Below are 12383 nucleotides of genomic sequence, written 5' to 3' on the forward strand. Positions count from 1 at the left end.
AAGGGGTAGGCTGAAAGCAAAATTAGATGAGCTCACAAAGGCTGGCAAAATAAGGAAATGGATGGCAGTGGCTTTTGTTGGTGGCAATGGGAGGGGGGGGTCTCTTGACAAAACATAAACTATCCGTGGAAACTTCTGACAAAACAAATTCATTCTAAGTCATTGAGAGTCTTCTACAGAGCAGCCAGGAGGTAAATCCTAGCCAGCTTCTCCCACTTGGATGCTCTGCTGTGTCCCTGAGGTAGAGGCAGCAATAGATCAGGGAAAAACTGCATGACAGGACAAAGAGGCCATCTGCACTGACAGCTTGGAGAAACCTTCTCTACTAAAACCCTGCCTAACTCAGAAAGAGCTTGACAGAAGGATGGTGATATTCATGCATTTTATCTGCTGGGGTAAAGATGAATGCCGTCTTTGTGGTACAAATACATGGAGAGCACATTGCAGCCCTGAAAAAGGCTTTATTGTTTTCCCTTTTAACAAATTATTCACAGACCGTAATATATTGCTTATATAAATGCACTTGAACTGGTGATCCCAGATGATATGAATACATTATTTAACCCAACCACCACACACCGACACGCACCCCAAGTACTCAGCTGGACCTCGGCCAGTAACAGTTGTAAATTAATTGTGATTAATTTGTCCAGAAGAAAACGTTCCAATGAAACTATGCCATCAAGAAAAACACTAACCTTAATTGTGCCTCGAGTGTTTTCAGAGCGGATTCTAGGTTTGACATACGTCACAATTTTTTTATTCTACCACAGAATTTGAGACTGAGATCTGTAAAACTACTTTACTGGTTTCTGCACAGCTAATGCATAATAATACCTGCTTAAAAGCACAAAAAGTTAAAACTCTGTGTATGTGAGTAGTTGCATTTTTTCTTTGATAAAATGATATCCTAGAATACAAATACTGAAGTTATAGTTATAAGAGTATTCGAGAATTCCGAAAAGACTACAAAATACCATTTTTTAATGGAATTGACATTTTACAAGATCTTTTTAGCCGTTCAGAAAAAGCACATCCATTTCCCATTTTCATCTTAGATTCACAGTGAGCTACACAGAATCGCACTTTCAAAACAAATAAAATCTTTATCTTCTGAGTACAGTATGTGCTTCCTCAACATTCTTGTACATGAAATATCAAAAACAATAAAAGCTAGCCACCACAAAAGCCCAAAATGAGGCTCATATAATCACTTATCTCTAATTGGCTTGTGTATCTTTCTTTTAAGCAGACAGGTTTGTCAGCTCATTTGATTCAACATTCATTCAGTCATTGCTGCATCCAATATTTTGTTACACCTTTAAATGTATCTACTCCAGCTTCGAATTACTTTCTGTTCAATTTAAAACTGCAAACAGAAATAAGCTATTGAGGTGATGGGGTAGCAGAATGATTTAAATATTATTGTAAACTATTGTAAACTGTATGAACTCTCTTAATACCTTTAACACTGTACTCTGTGTTGTTTGTCTCTTTTATTGTTGTTTTTGTTGTTTTGGACCCTGACATATAACAAATTTCCCCCAGGGGATAATAGAGCTTGCTGTGAAGTGAATACTCTACATACTGCATATTGTTGAATATATCTAAATGACATTGAAAGACATCATTCTTAACAATTGTCAACTCATTATTCATTATTTGTACCATTAAAGAGAATGTTAAGAAAAGTTGTTTTGCAACATAGTAAAAGTCAGCTATAAACATAATAAAAGGCATGTTTTTTGGCATTTTGTTGTCAGTTGTAGACAGCTTATGAAATGGCCTGGAAATGTATAGACTGTAAAGAATGGTTTACACATACAGAGAAAAAAACTCTCATGAGTCTTGTAAAAAACTTCCTCCATAAACCTTGATTTACTGACCCTGTTTTTACCTACCGTGCCTTGCTCCATGTAGCAGGGGAAGGCAGTGTGCCAGCACACATTAAACACAATGGGATTCTGAACCTGGAAAACTAGGGGATAAATATAGGCTTCTTCAAGGCTCTGCACACAAAACACCAATCTATCCACTGCCTCTCATCAGAATGGTGAAATAAGTAATAATTCCCAAAGAGAACAACGCATGATAATTACATGTTTGTGTTCCTAATTTACCTGATCAAAGCTTCCATATTGCTGCCCTCATTTCTACCCACTGTCAGTATACATATTGAGTCATTCTCAAATCAACCAAAGCCCAAGAAAATTCTTCAGGTGTGAGAAAGACAGGGCAGTAATCCCTTTATCATGTTTACAGCTCTGCCATCACACAATATAAAACTAAATACCAAAAAGTAAAATGTGTTTAAATGTTATATGCAGCTGATTTGATAATTGGGCTGCAGAGATACAGTTAAAATTGGTGTACACAAAAATCTTTCCAAATATCTGCATTTAGTGTTTAGTTACCAAGTCAATGTCTTCACAAGTCCTTCAGTCTACCTACAGTATATCATTTCTAGTGGCACAGAAAATATATTTCATGTATTTTCATATATTGAAATTACAGGTACAACTTCTTGTGATAATGTTTTGCAAATTCAACTTATTGAATAAAGCCTTGGGATGGATTGTGACTCCCTGTTGAAAGATTCAAGTGTTGATGTAGTGGAGCGTGCCCCACCTTGACATGGTTAATCTCATCTGTCACCTGTTTATATCCTTTTAGACAACAAGATTGAAAGATGTTTTCTATATAATTCGAAAATGTGTGCCACAAGAGGTTTCAGCTCTTCAAAGATGAGACCATTTTCAAAATGTTCATCCTGAAGAATTGTTCTGGGTAAATTAAATCTGACACTTACTGTAAGTCAGATAGCAGTTTAGTCATTCTGGCAGTTAAATTGTAAGCACACCTAAGTAATTTGAAAGTGATCTTCTCTACTACTTTAGAATCACTTTTAAAGCCCCAAGCATCACTGAAATATCTAACCAGTCTATTATTTAGGTATACTAAAGATGATGTAACTAGCTGTCTGTAAAGAAGTATTCATAGGCCTACTAACAATCTTTAATTTTTTAGATCCTTCAATTTGATCCTTCAATTCCTTCTTAGTGTGACTATGAAGCCCTTGCCTCCTGTAAAATGTGGTGTATCTCAGCAGATCTTAATTGTTTAATTTTAATATTTGTCTTTTATTTGGTCTTTTGCTTTATACTTGACCTCAATCTTGCACTAAGCAAAACAGAAGCAAAATCAAATTCTTGAGCCAAAAAGCTTTGGTTGATTTGACACAAAATGACTTATCTCAATGTCAGCAAATAGATGCAGATTTTCAATCAGCAGGAGGCGAACATGCAAGTCGAAGACATCAGGTAAAGCAGAGAGGGACAAAGATATAGTCAGGATGATGACGACCGCTGTAGAGACAGTAAAGCCTGAGATGTGATCTAGCAGGTGAGGTAAACAGTAACTGGCTGTAATCTGAGGACACACGAGTTCAGGCCACGAAAGACTGCTGATCCGACAGGCGCTGAGCAGTTAACCCTAGCAATGCTTGTGTAAGTGAGGTGGCTGATAACCTTTGTTAAGAGGCACTGCAGAAAGGCTATTGTGTCAGAACGGATTTTCATTATAACTCAAGCAAGGCTGGGATTAAAGGAGCTACAGTGAGGTGGGTGAGAGGAAGGCTAGTGAGTTCCTGCGAACATAGAGACATGCCAAGTGACTGCCTACTGCAAATGTCAGGAATAACAGAGTGTAAGTGGGCAGATTAAGTTCCCAGATGCAAAATGTATAGGGGAGAACCCAAAGGTCTATCATCTCCTTGTCTAACACAAACGACTTCCCCACTCATTTCACTATCCCAGGGAAATGATGTGCCATTTATCTTTTCTTCACTTGCAGTCAGTAGTTTGACATTTCTGCCCACATCACAACAAACTCCAGTAGTTTATATCCATAATATTTATGTCTTTTCAATCTGACTAATATCCAAAGATGGGTCACATGAAAGAAAGAAGGCAAAAAAGGTTGCACAAATGGGTAGTTCAACATAGGAATATTACCTGCAATAAAAAGATGCTTTAGAACAATAACTCAAACAGCGATTTTTCATGTGCATTCAAAGGCACATAACTACAGGTGCCACAGGGGCATCTAATAAAATCATAGCTTTCTTCATTTTCAAAACTACTCAGGTATTACATTAATATTATGTTCTGACTCAGTTATGCTTTGTAATCTCAGATGAGGAAAAAAAAAATTCTGCCCCTGGAATTCCTCGGCCACTTAGACATGAAGGATCATATAGGTCAAACATGACCAAAGTGATGAATGAACAATCCTCTCCGTGCTGTGCGACTTACAGTGTACAGGGGTGGCTGGGTTAAACGCATGATGTAAATGAATGTCACACATGTCTATTTCATTTGAGCCCGCCTGCGAGTAAACAACCCCCCAGTGTTCTCAAGCAAATGTTGCCATTTCATCAAAACACATTCACTTGAGATGAACCTGCACAACAACATCACAGAAAAACTAATGTTCTGAAGCCAGCGAGCTCCCCGCAGGTTCCCCTGTGGCTCCTATTCACATCCCTGACCTTATAAAACTGCTCTGCATTACCTTCCACCAAAGATCTGACCGTTCCGCTTGTCGGACACAAACTCTGTTTGGTCAGGGAGTCAAACAGACATATTCAGAGAAAAAAAGCTACACCTAGAGGTTTCTGAAGTATGCTTTTGAGTTTAGGTTTATATATACACAGTATATTATTCTGTAGGTCACATAAGTGCCATAAAAAATGTCCCATTGCTTGCATGTAAAAAAAGTGGCAGTACCTCCTCATAAATTTTATTTCAGTTCAGAGTAATGTGCATTTGAATCCTGCTTTAGAACGAAGTGAATTAATTGGATGACTAAACTTTGAATTCACAAAAGGTGACAAGAGACTTGTGTGTGCATTATTTACATAATAATTGGAAGTTAACACTATGTGAAAGTCTATGATGTAATACTGTATGCAGTTTCATCTCAGTTTCTCATTAACTGCGCCACAAATGTTAAACTGCAGTTAAAGTTAAAGCGCTGAATTTCCAAAATTTGCATTCTGTCCATTTCTCCACAATTTGCTGAATGTATTACCTGTCTGCTCTTCACATTCTCTCCATGCGAAATAAATGTCACTTTTAAATATTTTTCAAAATATGAAACATAGGATCCTAAAGACTGCAACCTATTGATTCAGGAAGAATAATATGTCATTTGTAGTGACTGAAATAGAATTTATTCAGAGCATATTGACTGCAGGAAATGTCTGTGTTATTTCTTAACTTAGTAAAGTAGTTTAGTGAATTAAAATTGAAAGGGATTTATTCTACCCATTTATGACAAAGGTGTAAAGAACCTTTGCTCACTTCATGACCTCAGGGCGTACTCAGCACAGGGATTTCCCAGGAATCAAAAGCTGACTGAATTGGCCCAGTAGGGCACTAAAAAAGATTTTCTTTAATAATTGATACTCTGTTTAGAATTAACTTCTCAACCAGTATGGCTCCCCGGGTCCAGAACAAATTAATAGAACAAAACCTTCCTTGCAGAAAACTCAAAGCTGACCATTTCCCGATGGAATCAAAAACCCTATCCAAGAACATTAGCCCTTTCTCTCAAGTTTTCATTCCATAAAAAAATGTTTCATCATAGTTCTATGGAAAAGCTATTGTCACAAAACATATAACTCAATGCTCAGTAAAAAATAAAAGTATAAACTAAAAAAAAGGTTTGGCACAGACTTTATTAGAAACTAAATGATCATCAAAATCTGTTGTAAGAACTCCTGTGTCTACATGGGAATGGTCAAGACTGTACTATTTCCCTTCTCTGAAGCAGTTTAAAAGTACAGTAGATTCATTGAAAGTAAACAGTTTGAGTTATTAAAATATGTGTTTCTCTTGGCTCATCCATTTAATAATTTCTTAGTGTTGTGTTCTAATGTTGTGTACCCTAGAAGTCCATTTCTAAGAACACAAAGGAAAAATGATTACTAAGCACAAGATAGTTTTCTAAAAGACAGATGTTGGCATGGGCCTTTGTACTTTAATAATTACACAGTTAGAGTTAGAGTTAGGTCTCCCTATTCCCTATAATGCCATTTATGCGGCATTAAGTATCTTTATACTCTGCAGTTTTCCCTGACTCCCTGAGGAGTCCCCTCCAGATACTGTAAGGTGTCACTCATACACCCCATTTAAAATGCAGCTAGAGAACTCTGGAAAAGGAAAACCTGCGCGTCCCTTTCACAGTTAGCGTCTGTCACTGCCTATCCGCTGCTCAGCTGCAAGACCAAACCCTGCTGAGATCTTATAGTTAATGAAAGCAAGGGATGCTGGGAAGAATCCAGTGGAGATAATTATCCTTGAGACACTGTGGTGACAGCAGTCCACAGAAAAGGCCACATCAGTAGGAGTTCCCATCATGTGGAGACTGATAAAACAGGGTGAAGTTACCAAAATACTTCTTCAGAGAGATCTTCACAAAACAGAATGAAACAAATGCCACTTTTCCAATAGCAGCACAACACCACACTGCTTACAAAATAATTGTTAATAAAATTAAATTTTATTCCCTCTGGAGACAGAGCTCATTGGAGAAATGTATCACTGATACAGAGAACACAACCTTTTCTGCAATGTTATTATTTCAATTGTCTTAATCATAAAAATTCCAACTACATGTTGGAATTTTCTATTGTGTTTATGATCAAATAAATTAATTCTAGGATACTTCAAAAAAGGAGAAAATGTTTCCAAATATCTTCCTTTGCCCCTCTGGCATCTTTTACTGTAAAATTATGGAGACATTTCTAACCAGCATGTACTGCAAAGTGACTACAATGGTCACAATTCCAATGTTTAAAAGCCAGCATAGCCTGTTTGACTGAGGAACCTGTGAAAAAGAGCTGGACAGCTCTACATTTTATGCAGATCACTTGTTTTCCAGAATAGCAATACACTACCAATACTTTCATTGTTGATGATGCAGTATGCAATAGTCTATATGATATGGATTGCAAAATTGATTCTGCTGAGATTTGTACAAATTGTGACATCTACTATATATGCAGGATGGAAAAATACAAGAACTCTGCCATAATCAGAACCACTGAGTACTATGACTTGTGGCAGTGTAGGTTGTTGTAATTCTTCACTTTTAAGTCAATTTACAATAGTGTTCTTCTGTTATTAATGTCCCTCAGTAAAAAAAGGTTAGCTTCATATGTTGTTTTTTTCAAGGTGATAGGGATATATTTGAACCCTTCAAGGCTCTTAGCACTTCAGCTGGGAATAAAATGCCTTCTCAGGCACTACAGTGAGATGAAGACAAAAACAATGCTATTTTTGCCACAATCAAGCAGTGCTTGTTAATTAGTGCTATAGATCCCTGGATGAACTGTATTCATTTCAAGGCACAGCTGAGTATAGCCCATACAGTACCACCATTGTTGGTAAAACTCATTTCCTGCAGGTTAAGGGTGAAAAATGGATCAATGCTGATATACACTAGCTAGATTACATGCTTCCTTTTCTCTTTCATAGTCCCAACGGTTGTCTAATGAGTAGCAATAGGCTCCTTCTGCTGAATGCTTAAATAAATTTGACCTTTTTCTTTGTGCATTCATTAACACAACCACAAAATATGTAGGTGATTTTAAAACAAAAACAAAGCTGCCTACCTTTCTTGGAATCCAAGTACTTGACTCATTATGATTCACAATACTGTACATGTGGCTTCTTTGGACAGCTTGTAAGTTTTTCTTTTTGTTGTTTTCTCCACATGCAAATGCCAGTATCATGTGCAAATCCAGTACATGCAGGATTATATCATTTTAATCTCATTAAAAAACACTTTGTGACATTTCAGTGAAGGCTCACAAAATTAAAATCAATTCTGATGGAAGGAATAAATCACACAAAGTAAAAATTTGACATAATGTCAGAAGTGGAAAAAGTAATTGAGATAAGAAGATGTACTAAGAAAGTCCTCTTTTTTTCCTGTCCCAGTCAATTTGAAGATGTCCAATGAAAGTTGTTCACTCAAAGTTAGAGCCAATTAATTACTAAAAAACAAACAAGCTAGATGGGCTAAATGGCCTCCTCTTGATTAAATCCTTATATACAACATAAAAAATAATGTAAGTTCCAGTGAATTATGAATAATGGTTGTGTCTACATTGGTTCAAGCTGCAAATATTATAAAAATTACAAAAGCTTCAAAAGATGTCTGCTATTAATTTCTTTCTTTAAGAAGTAGTTGTATCCCTGTACACTTCAAAGATAAGCTGAAATCAGATAGGGGAGCCAGCACAGCCACTGCTTTTGAAGGAAACAAACAATGTGTTTCAATGATAGAAACAGCTTTCAACTTGCTTACAATCAAAGATCCTGTTTTGATTCAAATGACAGGAGCTCTGCCACAAAAATAAGATGGAAAAAGACAGAAGAATGCCTAAGAATCTGATGAATCTACAAATTCCAGAAACTGCAGTCGACTGATGAACACGCTGATCAAAGGGTATTTTCACAAACGTGTTTGGAAGTTATTTTTAGTATTCATGGTACAAGCAATTACCTATGTGTGAAGTGACAGATTAAAAGCTTGGGAGAAAAAAAAGGCTATTTGAGGAATAGTGTCCCTCCAGGCAAAGGGTGAAATGCTAAGGGAAATTTAAACTACAATTGCCTAACGCCGCACAATATTTTCTCTGTTGTCAATTGAATACCCTTAATGAGCACAAGAATAAATTACATTTCTAAAGCACTGTTGAACTGTGGTACAAGTAATTGCTGTTTTAATACCAGTCTGTCCATTTGCGATTACCAAAAGCCTAACTACCAAACAAAATCTTGATCAAACAAGAGGCATTGGTCCATGTGTTCTTGAAGTTACTGAGGCACTGAAATATAAGAAATTAAAGAGATTTGGTGAAATGAAAATGGTTCCTGTGTTAAATAGCAACCACAATGCAACCCAAGTAATTTTCCCTATTAATACAGCAAGTAAAATCCACAAAGTCAACGTTTTAACAATAAATATTATTCACCAAACAGTAGGGGGAACTATATACTGTAAGTATACAAGGACCTCTGGACCTCTAGATTGAGGAAACTTTTTTCTGAAATGTTGTTAATTTCATATTAGCCTGAGAAAATACATATGGCATTTGGGTTCAGACTTCAGGTCTGCTTTTTTTCTAATCCAACGGACAAGCTCTTGTTAAAGAGGTGTTCAGTGCTTTGATGGACATCATCAAGTACTTCACTGTGATCTGTAAAGACCGAAGTAACAGTGAAAACGGTTTACCTGACCCTAACTTAACCAGTCTAGATTAAGTGGATTGGACACAGTTGTGGGTTAAAAGACTCATTGTCTAAACAAGGTGCACATTTGCAAGGTTGCAAGGTTATCCTGTGTAGAGAACTTCTGAAAACTGTAACCACTGAAAACAGTAAAGTTCAGACATCACCAAATAAAGCAGGTAACTCCAAAAGGTCCTCCTATAGCTAGCATGTCTCACTGAGGTAGTGCAAGTAGACACAAAATTGCATTGAGGAATATGTCATTTTTATTTACTTTACAGGAGGATCAGAATGAGTGTGCTTTATAGGACTGTGAATCAATATTGCAAGTCAAATTACTAACCTAATGATCTTGTAAAACATCCTTTTTATAGTCATATTGCATCCTTCAAAACAGGATGACTAAAATATTGACAGCCATTGTAAAGTAATCTCTTCTTTAGGATACAACAGGCTAAAATCTTATAGAGAAGACATTATATGAGGGTTCATTATGTGTTCTGTTTATAAAGCCTTAACGCAGAAGTGATTAAATAGAATGCCACATTTTTGTCAATCAGATTTGTCAATTCTCAAATAGTGTTTCAGTCCATGCTATTAAGAGCTTTGTCCTTTGATGACTGTTCAGTTGAGAACAGATTTCAGACTACTCGTCTATGAGTGCAGTCTCGGGGAGAAGGAACTCTAACCCAAGTCTGTTTCTGAATGACTCAGTGCAAGTGCTGATGTTCATCTCAAATTACCCAGAAAATGCTTGCTGACTGGGAGCTTCCCTTTTCTTTCTGTGTTTGAGAAGGATTAATCGGTCAAATATTAATGGGCATTTGTCAACTGTTAGGCCTAATTTATCTACTGTGACACTGCAAGGTGAAGATTGATTCAATTAAGGCTTTGTAGTTATCCATAAAAGCCTGCATTAAAATTAGGAGAGATCCCGCTGAGATCCCCTGTGTTGCTACTCATCAAGTCATTTACAATGTAATTCCTTGTGGCTCTTCCAAACGAACAGTCCCAGAATGATCAGCACTGTATACTATGCAGCATTTCAAACTCTCAAATTAAGCCCCAATGTCTTCCTAATGCTGGAATTGGGCAAAGAAGAATAGTGTCCCAGAATCAATTTGATAGCCCCATAAACTTACAATAATTGTATGTATTTTTTTTATAATATATCAGCCAAGAGATTAATGAATGAAATGTGAACATAAGATATCAGTATGCAAGCTTTTTTTAAGGGAATTTCAAATACAAATGAAGCAGACAATAACAAAAAATGAAAAGGTGGATACCTTTCTAGCCATTGCCAATTTGATGTTTTACAAATCAGGATTTAAAGCTCATGGTATAAAATGTATGATATTTACAATAGCAAATTTCTAAGCAAAGCTTTTTTTATTTTAACGGCAATCAAGACACATTACGAATAATAATCTTGTCAATGAAGAAACCAAAACTAATAAACCTTAAGCAAAGCAAGAAAGTGCAGGTGTTTTTTTATTCATATGCCATTATAACACATTTAAACTAAAAAAAACACACTTTCCTGAATGTTCAGGAATTTGCTGACATTCTGACATTGCCTTGATTGAATTCTATAGAAAACCTATGGGCACCTAGGCTGAACCCACTCCTCTGCCTTCCTTAAACCTTTAGTATTAAAGAGAATATGTCATAAACTCAAATTCTTAACAAGAAAGAAGAAATCACTGCATTTAAGTTAGTAAAGGTAAACTGTCTGAATTGTATTGGTCCCCTTAAGTACCTGGGTTATGGTGAGTTTAATGAACCTATGAAACACTACAGTATGCCCTTGTAAAATAGATCATGTTTTCAATATGTGTATTCCTTGGTAAGGAATAAACACAACGGAAGTGGAACCATGCATTAAACCCATATAGTTTTGTGAGATCTGTCAACATAACAGACAAAACATTGCCAAAATGTTTTTCAACATCATTACCTTGTTTTGGAATAAGACCTGTCCAGATCTGGTCATGGAGAGCCACAGCCCTGCATGTTTAATGAGTGGTCTTAAAGGAAAGTGACCAGAAATCTGGAAAGCTTGCTCACATCTCTGTGCTCAGCTAAAACCAGAAGACAATAAGACTCTCCACAACTGGGGTTGCAAACACCCGTTATGAACCATTGAATTTTAGAATGCAAGCAAAATAATGGATGTTACTTTTTAGGGAAAAAAATGTAAAGCTTAATTTTAGATGTGAAACCTACAAATGCAGCAAACATTGAACCCAATTAAACAAACTCAAACCTAGAGAGGTTGGTTAAATTCAATATGCTTAGCTACCCAAGAAATGCAACACTGAATCTAAATGTATCGATCATATAAAACATTTTTATGCATTATTTACTCCACAGCAACACCTTGCACAGCTAGAGATGCCTTGAATGTTGAAGGTCAGCTGAGTCAACACTTTAAAAGGCAAAAGCCACACAGTTATACAGGACTCCTAGTTCTCCTCACAAGGGAAAGGGCAGGGCAGACACTGAGGTAAGGGAGAAACAGATGGGCAGTGCAGGAGCAACACTACTTCAGACATAAAGGACAAACAAAGAATAAGGTGTGAAGTCAGCAATCCAGTAACTGCAAGCATCAAATATTTAACCAACATGCCACAGCCCAGAGGGTCTCCAAAAATGGCAAGAACCATCCTTCTAATGAGCTTAATTTGCATGTTAGGCAGGGAAGTAAGCAGGTCTCCAGAGTGCAATATAACAAGCCACAAATCAGAGCAGTCATCCTCCCACTGCAAACTGAGTAATAACAGCAGATGAAAGGCATGTACAATTGAAATGAAAAAAGAAATAACAGGTAAATTGACAAACTTTAAGAGGAAATTAAGAAATAAGATCTGCACCTTCCAAAAGCGATGTTATTTTAATCAGTCTAAGCATATGTTGCCGACTAATTATTATGTTAAGAAGAGCAGCAGACACTGAGGTAATCACTGGGAGCTACTATTTTTAAAATACTATCTCTTCTGAATCAGAATCAAGTTCAAAGACTGCATTATATAACTGTGCTGAAAAGTAACATTTTTCATATTGTTTGAATACGTTTCA

At 36.5% G+C, this 12383-nt stretch overlaps 1 protein-coding gene across 5 annotated transcripts in view; it reads right to left on the reverse strand.

Moving 5' to 3' along the window:
- Nucleotides 1–12383, reverse strand: part of spock1 (SPARC (osteonectin), cwcv and kazal like domains proteoglycan 1) — a 253417-nt gene that overhangs the window by 239321 nt on the left and 1713 nt on the right. The gene's annotated exons all lie outside the window — the stretch shown is intronic.

The sequence above is a fragment of the Lepisosteus oculatus genome, chromosome 11, assembly GCF_040954835.1.
Source record: "Lepisosteus oculatus isolate fLepOcu1 chromosome 11, fLepOcu1.hap2, whole genome shotgun sequence".
Classification (NCBI taxonomy): Eukaryota; Metazoa; Chordata; class Actinopteri; order Semionotiformes; family Lepisosteidae; genus Lepisosteus; species Lepisosteus oculatus.